Below are 18,056 nucleotides of genomic sequence, written 5' to 3'. Positions count from 1 at the left end.
AATGTCGTTACAATTACAGATGCATTTCCCTTACTATTTACGGATAGCGTATTAGACGTGGTTGCAGGCCATGACATGTATAGTTTTTTGGATGGCTTTAGTGGATACAATCAAGTACGAATGCACCCAAACGATCAGGAGAAGACTGCGTTCGTCACGGACTTGGAGTATTCGTAGCGGTGGTTATGATGTTCGGCCTAAAGAAGACCCCCGCCACGTTTCAACTAACTATCATGGAAATCTTCGGTGACTTTATACCTACGTTTATGCAACTCTTTCTCAATGACTTCACAGTATATGGGACGCAAGGAGAACATTTTAGCCATTTGCGGCTATGTTTTGAACGAGGTCGTACCTCACGCCTCAGCCTTAATCCGGCTAAATGCGCATTCGGGGTCACCAGTGCAACTCTTCTTAGACACATCGTGAATAAGGAGGGGATTGCGGCAGATCCCAACAAAATTAAGGCTATCGTGGAAGCAAAAACTCCCAGTAACGCAAAAGCACTTAGTCGCTTCCTCGAGCAAATACGCTGGCACAACCGTATGTTATGATAACTGGGCGGATTTCGCTACCCCCTTCCACATCGCAATACACTGTACTCCATTCAAATGGACAGCAACAGAAGATAAGGCATATGAGGCACTCAAAGTAATATGGATCCAAGCGCCCGTCGCACAGCCCCCAGATTGGTCTAAATCATTCCATGTATTTGTGGATGCCTCCGACATTGCAATCGGCAACGCGCTAATGCAGCTCACTAAGCCTAGTTGGTACCGGCCGGTATACTACTCCAGCCATAAATTATCGGATGCAGAGCGGAATTATTCAACAATAGAGCATCAAGCCTTGGGGATGATTTACAACAACGTAAACAAATTCCGACATTACTTACTAGGGCGGAAGTTCATGTTTCATGTGGACCACGTGGCGCTACTCTACTTAGTCGAGAAGCAGGCGTTAACGGTGTCGTAGTGTATTTCGTACACTACGTGAAAAATGTATAAAATAATTGATTGAATAAATATGAAGAAAAAGAAAGAAATATCAAAAAATATATTACATGCATAGGGCAAGATTCAAACCTTGTACCTCTATGTTAATAATTTGACACCTTACCATTACACTAACACAACATGAGTGTTAAAAAAACAGATATCCCACATAGAATAGTTTTTCATGCATATTTTCTAGGAAAAAGCTTTAGTTAGAAGAAAAACGCATGATAGGAAAAAGCGACACATGCACATTTAGCGTGCATGAACACTATAGTCAATAAAAAGGCATGAGGTTAGAAAAAGCATGATCACTTTTAGAAGAAGCATGATAGAAAAAGCATATAGTCTATAATTAGAGAAAAAGCATGGATTGCTAAGACTCTCTCATCACTATATAAGTATGTGGAGCACAATGTAATAAGGGGGAAATAAATAAATAAATTATGCGTGTGAAATCTTTTAGAAATTGGATATATTTCTAAAAACACCAATTAATAAATTATATTCATGGATTCACGAAATAAACTATACTTGTGGGATTCACAAGGTTTCTATATCTCTCTCTTTCAATCCAAATTCATAGTCTTATCAAGATATTGATTAATAAAATACATTATACTTGTGGGATTCACAAGTTTCAATCTCTCTTTCTTATAATCGATTCATATTCATAACTAAACTCGTCTCAAATTCTTCCTCCTTGTTCAAAACCCTAGCGGTTCCCACCCGACTCACGCAATGATTTGGCGTCGAAAGGCATGACAACGGGGAAATTAGCCAGATGGATGCTGCTACTCCAGGAATTTGAATTCACAATCCAGCATCGGACAGGTACACAACATGTCGTAGCTGATTATCTAAGCAGACTAGATAACGGCGACAACGCAATAACGTGAGACGACGATTTCCCCGACGCTGATATTTTGCGGGTTGCGGCTATAGCGACACAAGACAAGAAGAGTTTTTTGGACCGGTGGCTGATGGAGATGACCTACTTCTTGACAACGGGACTGTCACCGCCACAACTATGAATGGACGAAAAGAAAAGACTTGTCATACGAAGCCGCAATTTCTGCCTAGTTGAGGGAGTCTTATATCATAAGGGGAGTGATGGTATCTGGAGGCGCAATATACGACAAGAGGAGAAGGAAGCTGTTTTACGCGAAGCTCACTATGGAACGGCAAGAGAGCATTACACAAGAGAGGTTATGGCCCGAAAAGGACGCATATCAATATTGTAAACAATGCGACCTCTACCAACGCATGGGCCAACCTACGGAGCTCCCATAGATGCTGCACCAGCCAATGCTCCCGCTCGACCCCTTCCAGAAATGGGGTCTCGATTTTGTCGGCCCCTTTACTGCGGCAACAACACGAAGATGGCATAAATATATCGTAGTAGCCACGGATTATTGCACGAAATGGGAAGAAGCGAAAGCATTACGGGATAATACCGCGGCATCGATGGAAAAATTCTTATACGAGCACATTTGGTGCCATTTTGGCTGCCCAATAGAACGCATAAGCGATCAAGGAAGCCATTTTTTGAATATGGTTATCCACGACCTCACACACCATTACCCCGTAGTACATAAGAAGAGTATGTCGTATTATCCTCAGGCAAATGGATTGGCGGAATCAACGAACAAGACGTTGGAGAATATCTTGAAAAAGATAGTTAATGAGAATAGACCGGATTGGGACACTAAGTTGCATAGCGCCTTGTGGCCTTACCGCACAAGCTACAAGACAAGCATGCAATCAACTCCCTTCTGACTATAGCATACGGGTTGGAAGCCATAATGCCCATTGAATTTCAGGTACCCAGCTTGCATGTTCAAGTCCGCGAAAGACTATCGAAAGGTCAGTCCGAACAGATACGTTTACAACAATTACTGGAGTTAGGTGAAGCACGATTCCAAAGTATGGAAATCCTGAAACACGAGCAAAGACGGTGTAAAGTGTTCGTAGACCGACACTGAGGCACTTGTGAAAAACACTTCAAAGTTGGGAAAGCCATTTTAGTTTTCCAAACCCGGATGGGTCAAATGCTAGGAAAATTACGATTCCGCTGGACAAGGCCGTATTGGATAATAGGGGCGGAAAACGGAACCTTTCATTTAGGGACCCTTGCAGACGAAATATTGCGGCAAAAAGTGAACTGGTTCCTCCTGAAGCCGTACTTCGGACCTACGCCACCAAATTTGTTTCACGTCGTTGCTTCCCGCGCCAACCAGTAGCTAGGACCCACTTGTAAGAAATGTAATAGTAATATTGTACTTTACCGTTAAGAGAAAACAAAGTAGGACAGGACGGTCACAACTATTCAAGGGATTTTATGCATGCACACTTTCCAAGGGAAAAAACATGCGTCGGCACAATGAGCCACAAGCCCATGAACCCTAAGTCACAAAAAGAGGAGAACAAACGGTTTTCTGCACATTACAAAAAACATAATCAAGCCTTTTGCTCCCCTCGCTCTCCTCACTCTCCAATTTTTCACAAGCATCACGGTCCAAGCAACACACATGCCCTAATCCCTAATCACTCGTCACACGATCCCTACCATGGTACTATGCCAATCCCCATCTCCTCAGCACTACGACGATGGCTCCTGGAAAAGGGCTTTGAAGGCTACATCTGGGTAGCAGAGGCACCACCACACCTATTGCCCAAGAAATTGCCAAGAAGCCGAATGTCAACACAATTACGAATGCCAGCATCAGAAAGAAGCTAGGTTTGATGGTGGTAGGAGAGAAACATTTCGAGATTCCCCCTGCAGAAGACCTGGAAAGATATTTCGGAGAATACTCAACCTCCGCCAAAGCCTACAGAACAAAGGACATTCTGAACGCTTTTTTCCGGCAAGTTGCGAAATTTTTATTGGAAGTCGGCTGCATCCATGTGAACGCTTATGGGATGCCAAAGCAGAAAGCTGGCATCGTCATTGACATGTTCGTGGGCCGCATCGTGGATTGGGGAGTAATCATGGGCCCAACGTTAAGACAAGGCATGCACACCTTTCAAGTCGGGAAGAAGTTGCGTCCGATAATACAACAATACTTAACCATGTTGTTTCCTCCCTGAGAACTACCCGCACCGGATACAAGACCCACACCTCCACCTTGGTCCGCGAAACGGCGATTAACAGACCTAGCGGTGACGGAATGGGAGGAAGAACCAAACCCTACCACCGTCGAAATAGCGTCGACGCAAGAGGAAAGGCAGGCCAACTATGTGAATTCCAAAGAAGCGCCATCTACGGCCGAACAAGAACAACCAAAGCCGAGCCACAGTAGACCAAGGCCTAAGTGTCGACAATTGGATCGCAAGGATGGTCATGAACTGGTAAAGGATGTAGACGCACGAGTAGACGATTGCGCGCGCCCAAGGAGCCCACATTTACATTGGAGCTCATCCGCGAGCCGCAACCAATCATAACGGACAATTGCAATGTGGAAAAGTCATGCTTACGGTAGAAAGTGAAGTGTTACACTATCCAGAAATTCCGGATACGACCCATGAGTTCGGCGGGTCGTTACAATTCAGGACCACATATGAACTAATGGAATTCCTGGCGACACAACATATCAAGGTGTCCCAAGGAATGGCCGAGGAGCACGCCGACAGCAGATGATTGAGCGTGCACTAACACAGATGGTGGAGAGCGAAGATGAGGTACATGCTAAATTGTCGGCGGATACGACCCATGAGTTCGGCGCGTCGTTACAATTCAGGACCACATATGAACTAATGGAATTCCTGGCGACACAACATATCAAGGTGTCCCAAGGAATGGCCAAGGAGCACGCCGACAGCAGATGATTGAGCGTGCACTAACACAGATGGTGGAGAGCGAAGATGAGGTACATGCTGAATTGTCGGCATAGGAGACGTGTGGTTGACAACACTAACCGGATGCAAGTTGCTGCTGAAGGATGTCTGACACGTTCCAGAGGTTCGTCTGAACCTGATATCAGCCGGTCGGCTAGATGATGAAGGCTACACGGGTAGCATCCGGAACAGTGTTATGAAGTTCAGCAAAGGGAGCCTGATTGTGGCTCGTGCCCAGAAGGTCAACACGTTGTCGCGTTGTTACGCGCGTGCGTGGAGAAAGGCGGGACCACAGGGGTCTTGGACTAGAGAGTGATGGAGCGTAGGAAGTCGTGCTTCACTATTTCTGGGGCATCCCAGAAACACACCGGAAGCAACCGGAGGGAGAGAGAGAGAGAGAGAGCGTGTTTAACACCGACTCACGCACACACACGCACACGCACACGCACACGCACACACAGCCCAACCCAACTCACACCGTATATACAGAAAACGCAGGAGAGGGTAAGCACCCGACACCAACAACGACGCGAATATACACAGACAAACGTATACGTATATATATATATATATATATATATATAGAAGAAGAATACATTCCCGGCTTCGGGCCGGACTGAGGTAGGTTACAGTAGTCGTCTGCTGCCAAGCCGCCATCGGGGAGCTCTCAGCTCGTCGTGTCGAGCGGGGTCTTGCACAGGAGGCCGAACCAAAGCAAACCCTAAGCAAACACGTAGAAGGAGAAGAAGAAGAACCTAACTCTAAACCTAACGGTATACCCTCTAATGCAAAATGGGCAACCCTTTACCAAAGGGTGTTCCCTTCCTTTTATAGAACAAGGAGAAGGACGCGTTACAATGTGGGATAAATCCTGACTTACATGGGATCGTCTGTCCCGACTTTACTACTCTTCGGCGCCATAAAGGCGCCCTCGATATTCACACCAAATGTACATGGGTGCGTACACACGCTGCACCCCGCCGGCGTAGACAATGTTTCCCGGTTTTCGCCTCTTGCCGAAATTCTTCACGACATCCACCCCCACCTAACCGCACATCCTCCGGTATGTGCCAAAACATAGGGGAGAGAACACGAGATTTTCGGCCACGACGCCCGACCGAGTCCTTAGCGTCCTGATGGGCCCGCTCGGCTTTGTCTTCCACTTCGAGCAAGACCACCCCGTCCACATGAACCATAGCCGCCTTCCGGCCCACCATCCTCGCCGAATGGTCTCGAACCGTCGGCGCCATCCGATCCACCACACTCGACGATGTTCGCCGAGTCGTTGCCTCCACCCGATCCGCCACGTCCACCGTGGGTCCTTGAACCACCGACTACATCCGACCCCCCGTATCCGATGCCCGTGCTTTCCTCCCCGTTCAGTCCTCCCGAACGCCGTCGCCGACCCGGTTGCTCTTCCTTTGTCCGCCTCGTATATCCTCCGGATGCGCTCCCGGTCACATGCCGGATTTTGCCCTTTGCGTGCCGCACACCTCGGCATGCCGACTCTCTCCGCTCCGCGCTTGCCTTCCGTAGGCTTTCCCCATATGTCCATGTTGCCCTCCGAATGTGTGCTCGGCTTCGATCCTTCGATGACCCCATCACGCGTTTTTCGCTTTCCCCTTTTTCGCCGTGCTCTCTCGTAGTAGAGCGTATCGTCATCCCGACCTCCGTGTCAGTGTCCCTCGAGGCTCTTGTTATCGCCTCGCCTCGACTTGCACCCTCTTGGCCCGCTTGGCCTTGTATGCCCTTCGGGAAGCCGCCGCGCTTTCTCTTCCCGGTGTGTACCCCGTTGTTCTCCGCGCATCTCCTCCGTTTTCCTAGATACGACTCTCCGCTCATGCCGGTCGCGCTCGGCCCATGTCGTCGATCTTGGTGTTTCGCCGCGCCGTCCTTCGTCCCGCGCTTGCCTCTAGAAGGCTTGACCCAACCGTCATCATCGGTCAATCGTTGTCGCCCATCCGCCGTATGCATGCTTGTGTCTTGGCCCTCCATCGGCCGTATTGCATGCGTCTCGTGTCGTGCTTCCGCCGTAGACCCGACCTCCGCGTCGGTCTCCAACTCCTCGCCGCCACCCACCGCTTCTTCGTTCTCCTTTCGATCCGCGACCGCCGATGCCTCACGGGTAGGTGTGGAGGGTTCCTCCCACTCTCGGTTCACCACCAAGTCCTCGCCTCTCAAAGGCTCAATCGGTCCACCGTTTCCGGTCACTCGTTGACGCTCTCTCGGATGCATGCTCGTTCTTGGGCCCTTCACCGACCGTAGTGCATGCTTCGAGTTACGCCCTTCATCCGCCGTAGACCCGACCTCCGCGTCGGCCACTTCTTCCTTTGTCACCGTAGCCCGTTCCGACCCGAGCTCGCCATCTTGGACCCGCTCGTCCATCATCTCATACCGGATACCCGCTCCGATAACTTTGTCCAGTTCGGCCTCCGACTCCTCGCCACCACCCGCCGTCTCTCCGGTCTCACGTTGATCCGCAACCGCCGAAGTCTCTAGAATGGGTGTGGAAGTTCCCTCCCACTCTCGGTCTTCTAGGTCTTCTAGCAAGCCGTGATCACCGTGACCACTAGGCCTCCTTCTCGCTCTCACCGGCTCCCACCGTAACCGTACCCGGACGGCTACGAATCGATCAAACAATCCTGGTCTTGCCGGCTTCCTTCGGTTCATGCCCGATGGACCGGCCCCCGCTTCACTCTTCTTCCGCTCCGCCTCCCGGTCGGGTCGGATTACCGACTGGCTCATCTTTCGGTCGGGTCGGTTCCCGACTTGCTCCTCGATGCCGCTCTGGACCTTTCCTTCGGTCTTTTCGCACGTGCCCACTCCAGGCCTCTCATTCTCACGGCCACCGCCCATCTCCCCGGTCTTATGTCCGCGCTCGGATCCTCCGCATCCTCCAATCGCCTCCAGCCCGTCTCCATAACAAGCCCTTCTTCGGCTCCGATTTTCGCCTTCACAAGCTCACATACCTCCCGTATTAGCACCTCTAGGTCGAGCTCCTCCGAACCGTTTTGCGTTGAGCTCTCTTCCGGCGGTAGTGCGTACCCACTCACCGCTCTCTCTTCTCCGCCGCTTGCAGGCCGTGTTGTGGCCGACCGCCTCGCATCATGTTGCCGGCACACCCACCGATCGAACTCATGTCCACCTCTTCCTTCCGGTTCCGTGTACCCGTACGCCTCCAATAGGGCTCCCTCAAAGGACACCCACGACTCATGAGCTTCTCGTAGCTCCTTGACCTCCTTGTGCACCGATACGGCCGCCACTCGAGGAAAATACTCTAGCCACATTGCCTCGTCTACGCCCCCTTTCGCCATCTCGGCATCGTACGCTTCCAAGAACCTCGGGACATCGTCCCCGTTGAATCGGCCGACTCGATCGACCACCCTCTCGATGGCTTGTTGAGCCGCATCTCGCCTCGCCTTTTTCCGTCGCGCATCCATCATGATCTTAGCAATCATCTCCTCGAAGTCGAAGTCTTCTTCAATCTCCATGCTCCCTTGCCGCCCTTCACGTCGGGTTCACCAAAGATGCCGCATTGTTACGCGCATGCGTGGAGAAAGGCGGGACCACGGGGGTCTTGGACTAGAGAGTGATGGAGCGTAGGAAGTCGTGCTTCACTGTTTCTGGGGCATCCCAGAAACACACTGGAAGCAACCGAAGGGAGAGAGAGAGAGAGAGCATGTTTAACACCGACTCCCGCACACACACACACACGCACACGCACACACAGCCCAACCCAACTCACGCCTTATATACAGAAAACGCAGGAGAGGGTAAGCACCCGACGCCAACAACGACGCGAATATACACAGACAAACGTATACGTATATATATATATATATATATATATATATAGAAGAAGAATACATTCCTGGCTTCGGGCCGGACTGAGGTAGGTTACAGTAGTCGTCTGCTACCAAGCCGCCGTCGGGGAGCTCTCAGCTCGTCGCGCCGAACGGGGTCTTGCACAGGAGGCCGAACCAAAGCCAACCCTAAGCAAACACGTAGAAGGAGAAGAAGAACAACCTAACGGTATACCCTCTAATGCAAAATGGGCAACCCTTTCCCAAAGGGTGTTCTCTTCCTTTTATAGAACAAGGAGAAGGATGCGTTACAATGTGGGATAAATCCCGACTTACATGGGATCGTCTGTCCCGACTTTACTACTCTTCGGCGCCATAAAGGCGCCCTCGATATTCACACCAAATGTACATACACACGCTGCACCCCGCCGGCGTAGACAATGTTTCCCGGTTTCCGCCTCTGGCCGAAATTTTTCACGACAACGTTGTACCTGATGAATGCCCAGTTATGCCCAGAGGAAGTGAACGTGGCATCCGACACTGCTGGTGAACTGTGGCACAAGAGGCTGTGTAACCTGAGCGAGAAGGGGATGAAGAGGCTTGCAGACGATAACCTTATTCCAGTGAAGAACGTGCACTTGGAGAAGTGCACTGATTGTCTAGCCGGTAAACAAAACCGGACCTCCTTCCGATCGAAGCCACCGATGAGACGTAATGCACCATTGGAGTAGGTGCATACTGATGTATGTCAAGTGGACACGAAGTCACATGCCGGATCGCAGTACTTCGTGACGTTCATAGATGACCACAGCCGGAAGCTGTGGGCCACACCGTTGAAGACGAAGGATCAGGTGTTATCCATCTTTAAAGAGCTCCACGCGAGAGTGGAAAGATAAACCGTCCGGAAGCTGAAGGCGGTTTGAGCAGATAACGGAGGTGAATACCGGGGGCAGTTCGAGGAGTATTGTCGCTCGAAGGGAATCCGGCTCGAATTTACCGTGCCGAAGATGGCCGAGAAGATGAACCGAACCATAATGGAGAGGATCCGGAGTATGTTGGCGCATGCAAAATTACCCAAGACGTTTTGGGCTGAGGCGTTGTCGACAGCGACGTATGTGATAAACAGATCACCCTCAGTGCCCTTGGATGGAGACACACTGCAGAAGGTGTGGACCGGTAAGGAAGTGTCCTACCGGCATCTAAAGGTGTTCGGGTGTCTCGTGTACGTGCATGTTGCTAAGGACGGGAGAGGAAAGTTGGATCCAAAGACCCGGCCATGCATATTCCTCGGATACAGCGATGATGAGTTCGGCTACCGAGTGTGGGATCCGGTTGACAAGAAGGCTTTCCGGAGTCGAGATATTATCTTCATGGAGGACAAGACTCTTGCCGACTGGGAGTCGGAGAAGAAGATAATGAACTCCGATGAGTCGGACACACCCGGCTAAGAGCTGGTTAACACTCGAGGAAGCAGCCGGTTACGGTGAGAATACCGAACCGGCAGAAGAAGAAGTAGAGGAAGCTGAAATTGGAACCGGCCAAGAATCCGAATCGGATTCGGATGAAGAACAAATAGAGGAGCCGGTTGCCGAAAGCCAAAGATGGAGATATCCTCTCAGAGAGAGAAGGGTCCCCCGGAGATTTCCGGATGCAGAGCATGTGCTGCTGACCGATTAGGGAGAGCCGGAAAGCTTCAAAGAAGCGAAGGATGACACCCACAACCGCAAATGGTTAAGTGCCATGCAGGATGAGATGGATTCCCTGCATGAGAACCATACGTACGAATGGGTGGAGTTGCCGAAAGGAAAGCGGGCACTCCGAAACAAGTGAGTGTACAAGTTGAAACCAGGAGATTCTTGCACCCCCCCGAGAAACAAAGCCAGGATCGTGGTGAAGGGGATCCAACAGAAGAAGGGTGTGGACTTCGACGAGATATTTGCCCCGGTAGTAAAGATGACCTCCATCCGGACGGTGCTGAGTATAGCGACAAGCATGGACCTCGAGGTAGAGCAGCTGAACGTGAAGACGACATTCCTTCACGGTGACCTCAAAAGGAGATCTACATGCAGCAACCGGAAGGATTCGTGGAGAAAGGGAAGGAGCAGTTGGTTTTCCGATTGAAGAAGAGCCTGTACGGACTGAAGTAGGCTCCCCGACAATGGTACCGGAAGTTCGACTCCTTCATGACCGATCAAGGGTACCACAAGACACAAGCTGATCATTGCGTGTTTGTGAAAAAGTTCGAAGGAGGCGACTTCCTAATACTCCTTTTGTACATGGACGACATGTTGATCATCAGATGGGACCAAGCCAAAATACGAATGCTAAAGAAGGCTCTCAATTGAACCTTCTCAATGAAAGACTTGGGTTCGGCAAGACAGATGTTGGGGATGCATATCATCTGGAACCGGCCAACGAAACAATTGTGGCTGTCACAGGAGAAATACGTGACAGAGGTGCTTCAGCAGTTCAACATGTTGGAAGCGAAACTGGTCGGATCGACACTCCCGGCAAACTGTAGATTATTCGGTAAGCAAAGCCCGAAGACGAAAGCAGAGAAGGCTAATATGATCAAGGTTCCATATGCCTCTGCCGTCGGGAGCTTGATATACGCAATGGTGTGTACTCGACTGGATATTGGATACGTAGTCGGAGTGGTGAGCCGGTTCATGAGCAATCCCGGCAAGGAGCATTGGAACGCGGTCAAATGGATACTCGGGTACCTGAAGGGAACTTCGAATATGTGTCTCCGATTCGGCTCCTGTAAACCTCGACTTGACGGTTTTACCGATTCAGTCATGTCGGCTGGTATCCAACATCCGGGTATATAATGACATATGCAGGGGGAGCTGTTTCGTGGTAGTCGAGGTTGCAGAAGACGGTTGCATTGTCAACCACGGAGGCGGAGTACATGGCGGCTATGAAAGCCAGCAAGGAAATACTATGGATGAAGAACTTCATCGGAGAGCTCGGTATCCGGCAAGATGAATACCGGCGGCTCTATTGCGACAGTCAAAGTGCCATCCACCTTGCTAAGAACGCAGCGTACCACTCCAAGACGAAGCACATCCAGCGTAGGTATCACTGGATCCGGGAGTGAGTAGATGATTGAGAGTTCGCGCTGATGAAGATCCGCACGGCCGAGAACGGGTCAGATATGCTGACCAAAGTACTGATACCCGACAAGCTGGATGCATGTCGGAAGCAGATCGGACTAGTAAGATATCCCATGCCAGAGTGAAGGGGGAGTTTGTTAGGAAACAGATCCCTCCGAATGGGATTGGAGTACCCGGCAACGGAAGACTCGGTGAGAACCGGATGACAAGTACCCGACAAGGAAGAATCGGTGAGAACCAGATGTGGAGTACCCGGCAACGGAAGACCCGGTGAGAACCGGATGACAAGTACCCGGCAAGGAAGGCCCGGTGAGAACCGGATGACGAGTACCCGGCAAGAGCCGGATGCTGAAGGCCCGGTGAGAAGTGCTCACCAGATGAAGGGACATATTCGTAAATATGTTTTCTAAGAGTCCATCGGGGCTATATTTGTAAATAGCCAAAAAGTCATATTAGTATAAATATGACTTAGGGCAAACTTATAGTAGTGTTGTCATTCTTGTTGGTGCAAGATTTGCGTGCGTAACTGTGTACAAAGAGAGAGAGAGAGAGAGAGAGGAAGAGGTCGTTGCCTTTGTTGTAACCGCCGCCTGTGGCGAAGATAGCAAGCTCGAGGTTGTTGCCTCGGTGCTTTACTATTGTACATTGTGATATAGTGATAGTTTGTAGTCTGTGGGTTGCTGTGGTTTTTCCCTAGTTTGGGTTTTCCACGTTAACATCCTGTGTAATCTTCTCTTTACTGTGTCGTGCGTACCTTAACCGTTTTCTGTGTTTGATCCTAGACTCGGTTGTGGCCGAGCGTTGTGTTTTAGGGAGCGTGTGTTCCTGTCAGAAAGTTGCGTAAGTATATATGCAACTAGGGCAAATTTTTAGCGTGCAACAGTGTGTGTACAGAAGTTGTAGTGCGCGGGAGAGAGAGACAGAGTGTGTGTGTGTGAGCCGCGCCATAAGCTATGTGAGTAACAGCAAACGCGAAGAGCCTTGTGTGGTTGATACACTCTACAGAGTGTTGTATTCCTCTCAGTGCTATATATCCACTTTGTATAGTGAAGAAATCTGTTCACCCGTGGTTTTCCCCATTTTTCGAGTTTCCACACAAATCTTTGTGCACTCTTGTTCATCTTGTTTTTCTTGGCATATTTCTATGATTCGTATGTCAGCAATATCTATTTATTGTGAATTAAATTTCCGCAATGATTTCTCAACAAACTAGTATCAGAGCTTGAGGTGCAAGCATGGAAGGAGGTGTTAGCGGTTTCCCAGGTATGATAGTTCTGAACTCACAGAACTATGCAAACTGGAAGATAAAGATGGAAGACCTTCTCATAGTAAAAGACCTGTATGAGCCAGTCGACAGAGCAGAAATACCCAGGGGGGTATTGGAGTCGGACTGGAAGCTTCTGAATAGGAAGGCAGTGGCCACAATCTGACAATGTGTCGATGTAAGTGTCCTTTAGCATGTGGCGAACGACACGAATGCCCACGAGATGTGGCAGAAGCTGTCGGGTCTGTACGAGAGGAAGAACGCACTAAACAGAACCTCGCTAATGAGAAAATCATACGCCTGAAATAAAGAGATGGTCAGAGCAGCGTCGAACACATAAGCACAATAATGGGGGTATGTGAATCAACTTGCAGCAACCAAGTTTCCCCTGGATGATGCAATGTAGGCCATCCTGCTGATGTGCACATTGCCGGAAAGTTGGGAGAACCTGGTGGTTATTCTTAGCACCTCCTGTCAAGAAGAGAACTTGTCTTTACAGACGGTGAAGACAAGCATCCTAAATGAGGAGGCAAGGAGGAAAGACAAAGGAGTCTTGTCCCAAACGGAGTCGAATCTGACTCAACACATGGACAAAGGAAGAGACCGGCGAAGAAGAAGTCTGCAGCGAGCGGACAAATCCCATGCCAGATCGAAGTGCAGACGTAAGCCTGTGTGCTTTTATTGCGGAAAACCTGGACACTTCTAGAAGGATTGCCGACACATGAGAAAAGGCAAGAGTGTCAGAAACAATTTCAAACCATGGAAGATTCTAGATGAAAAGAACACTTTGGTCATTACTACGAGCAATGAGGAACTTCTGTTCATTTGTGAATAGATAACTGCAAATCTCGCGAGTGAAGAGTGCACTTGGGTGATCGACTCCGGTGCATCCTTTCACATTACTCTGTCGAGAGAGCACTTCTCAACTTACATAGCCAAGGATCATGGCTATGTAAAGATGGGTGATAGTGGAGAGTGCAAGATAACCGGAGTCAGAAGTGTTTGCTTGACGACGTCAACAGGGTGTCGACTAACGTTGAGGGATGTTCGACACGTCCCCGATATCAGATTGAATCTGATATCGACTGGAAGGCTTGATGACGAAGGCTACAGTGGTAGCTTTCGGAATGGCAAGTGGAAGTTCTGCTGAGGAAATCTCATAGTGGCCCACGCACAGAAAGAAGGCACATTGTACATGATGCATGCCCGACTGTGCAAATCGGAAGTACACGTGGCAGCTGACTCGGCAGGGGAGATATGGCATAAGAGCCTAGTCCACATGAGTGAGAAGGGAATGTAGAGAATATGCGGAATAATGCTCGGCCACAACCGAGTCTTCAATCACTTCGTTGAGAATTAGAAACACAGAAATGGGAATGTGGAGATGGATGTATGTATACACAAAACACTGTAAACAAGAGGGTACACAAGATATTAACGTGGAAAACCCTGAGAGGGAAAAACAACAGGACCCCATAGACCCCAAATTATCACTATTTCAAAAGAATACAACAGAGGGGCATAGAGGTAACGACCTCCTGCTCACTCTCTTCGCCTGGCGGCGGTTACAATAGAGAATCACTTTGTCTCTCTCTGTCTCTCTGTCTCTCTCTCTCTCTGTTACGCTCTGTACAACAGTTTCACCAACCACACAAAGAATGACCTACACACCACATAAACCTGTTTGCCCTAAGTCATATTTATACTAATATGACTTTCGAGCTATTTACAAATATAGCCACAATGGGCTAACAGAAACATATTTACATATATGTCCCTTCATCCGGTGAGAGGTTCTCACCGGGCCTTCATCATCCGGTTCTCACCGGTCCTTCATTATCCCATCCGGAGGGACCGAAATCCTAAAAAACTCCCCCTTCACTCCGGCATGGGATGCCTCGTCAATCCGATCCGCGTCCGACATGCGTCCAGCTTGTCGGGTGTCAGCACTTTGGTCAGCATGTCCGACCCGTTCTCCTCCATGTGGATCTTTGTCAACACGAACTCTTGATCTTCAACTCACTCCCAGATCCAGTGGTACCTACGCTGGATGTGCTTTGTCCTGGATTGATACGCCGCGTTCTTCGCAAGTTGGATGGCGCTTTGACTATCGCAATAGAGCCGGTATTCCTCTTGCCGGATCCCTAGCTCTCCGATGAAGTCCTTCATCCATAGTATTTCCTTGCCTGCTTCCACAGTCGCCATGTACTCCACGTCCGTGGTATACAACACAACCTTCTTCTGCAGCCTCGACTGTCACGAAACCGCTCCCCCTGCATATGTCATAACATATCCCGATGTTGACTGGCAGGTATCCACATCAGCCGACATATCCGAATCGGTGAAACCGTCAAGTTGGGGTTTACCGGAGTCAAATTGGAGATACATACTTGAGGTTCCTTTCAAGTATCTGAATATCCATTTTACCGCATTCTAGTGCTCCTTGTCGGGATTGCTCATAAACTGGCTCACCACTCCGACTGCGTATCCGATATCCGGTCGGGTACACACCATTGCGTACATTAAGCTCCCGACGACAGAGGCATATAGTATCTTCATCATATCCGCCTTCTCTGCCTTCGTCTTCGGGCTTTGCTTACTGGATAGCTTGCAGTTTGCCGAAAGTATCGATCCGACCAATTTCGCGTCTAACATGTTGAACCGCTGAAGCACCTTTGTCATGTACTTCTCTTGTGACAGCCACAATTGCTTCTTTGACCGGTCCCGAATGATATGCATGCCTAGTATCTGTCTTGCCGAACCCAAGTCTTTCATTGAGAAGGTCCGGTTCAGAGCCTTCTTCAACGTCCGTATCTTGACTTGGTCCCATCCGATGATCAACATGTCGTCCACGTACAGGAGGAGTATCAGGAAGTCTCCACCATCAAACTTCTTCACAAACACACAGTGCTCGGCCTGCGTCTTGTGGTACCCTTGGTTGGTCATGAAGGAGTCGAACTTCCGGTACCATTGCCAGGGAGCCTGCTTCAAACCATAGAGGCTCTTCTTCAATCGGCACACCAGGTGCTCCTTCCCTTTCTTCACAAATTCCTCCGGTCGCTACATGTAGATCTCCTCTTCAAGTTCGCCATGGAGGAACGCCAGCTTCACGTCTAACTGCTCTACCTTGAGGTCCATGCTTGCCGCTATGCTCAGCGCCGTCCGGATGGAAGTTATCTTTACTACTGGGGCAAATATCTCGTCGAAGTCCATGCCCTTCTTCTGCTGGAACCCCTTCACCACGATCTTGGCTTTGTATCTCGGGGGGTTACCAGCAACTCCAATTCATACGTGTGGTTCTCATGCAGGGAATCCATCTCATCCTACATGGCACTCAACCACTTGCAGTTATGGGTGTCATCCTTTGCTTCTTCGAAGTTTTCTGGCTCCCCCTCATCGGTTAGCAACACACGCTCTACATCCGGAAATCTCCGGGGGGCCCTTCTCTCTCTGAGAGGATATTTGCGTCCATGGCTTTCGACAACGAGCTCCTCTGTTTGTTCTTCATCCGAATCCAATTCGAGGTCTTGTCCGGTTCCGGTTTCTTCTTCTTCTTCTGCCGTAATCGGCCGGTTCTTCGAGTGTCAACTGGCTCTTAGCCGGGTTGGTCCGAATCTCATCGAACCGATCCTTACCGGTCGACTCAGAGTTCATTATCTTCTTCTCTGACTCCTAGTCGGCAAGGGTCTTGTCCTCCAAGAAGATAATATCTCGACTCTGGAAAACCTTCTTGTCGATCGTATCCCACACTCGGTAGCCGAACTCATCATCGCCGTATCCGAGGAATATGCAAGGCGAGGACTTTCGATCCAACTTTTCTCTCCGGTCCTTTGCAACATGCACGTAAGCGAGACATCTGAAAACCTTCAAATGCCAGTAAGACACTTCCTTACCAGTCCACACTCTCTGCAGTGTGTCTCCGTCCAAGGGTACTGAGGGTGATTTGTTTATCACGTACGTCATTGTCGACAACGCCTCAACCCAAAACGTCTTGGGTAGCTTAGCATGTGCTAGCATACTCCGGACCCTCTCCATTATGGTTTGGTTCATCCTCTCGGCCAGCCCGTTTAGTTCCGGCGTCTTCAGCATGGTAAATTTGAGTCGGATGCCCTTCGAGCGGCAGTACTCCTCAAACTGCCCCCGGTATTCACCTCTGTTATCTGCTCGAACCGCCTTTAGCTTCCGGTTGGTTTCTCTTTCCACTCTTGCATGGAGCTCCTTGAAGACAGATAACACTTGATCCTTCGTCTTCAACGTTGTGGCCCACAGCTTTCGGCTGTGGTATCTATGAACGTCACGAAGTACTGCGATCCGGCATGTGACTTCGTGTCCACTTGATACACATCGGTATGCACCAGCTCCAGTAGTGCAATACGTCTCATCGGTAGCCTTGAGCGGAAGGAGGTTCGGTTTTGCTTATCGGCCAGGCAGTTGGTGCACTTCTCAAGGTGCACGTCCTTCACCGAAATGAGGTTGTCTTCGGCTAACCTCCTCATCCCCTTCTCGCTCATGTGACACAGTCTCTTGTGCCACAGCTCACCGGCAATGTCGGAAGCAACGTTCACTTCTTCCCGGCATAACCAGGCATTCATTAGGTACAGTGTGTTGACTTTCCGGGCCCTAGCCATTATTAGGCTCCCTTTGTTGAACTTCATGACTCCGTTCTGGATGCTACCCGTGTAGCCTTCATCGTCTTGCCTACCGGCTGATACTAGGTTCAGTCGAACCTCCGGAACGTGTCGGACATCCTTCAACAGCAACTTGCATCCGGTTGGTGTTGTCAACCACACGTCTCCTATGCCGACAATTTGGCATGTACTTTCATTCCCCATCCGGACACAACCGTGCTCACCGGCTGTGTAGGATGAGAAGCATTTTTGATCCGGGGTTAGGTGGAACAACACTCCGGAATCGACAACCCACGTTGTCTCGTCGCCGGCATGGTTCAACTCACTCTCCTTGGTGCTGAGCATCAACTCCTCTTCACTCTCCGGTCTTTGTCGTTCCAGTCCGGTGACCACTTCGAATCGGTACTATCGGT

Source organism: Azolla caroliniana, unplaced genomic scaffold (genome assembly GCF_043228905.1).
Source record: "Azolla caroliniana isolate FFs.n. ecotype wild unplaced genomic scaffold, voAzoCaro1.0.p SCAF_4, whole genome shotgun sequence".
Lineage (NCBI taxonomy): Eukaryota > Viridiplantae > Streptophyta > Polypodiopsida > Salviniales > Salviniaceae > Azolla > Azolla caroliniana.
The sequence above is the reverse complement of the archived record's forward strand: the minus strand, read 5'-3'. Positions refer to the sequence as shown.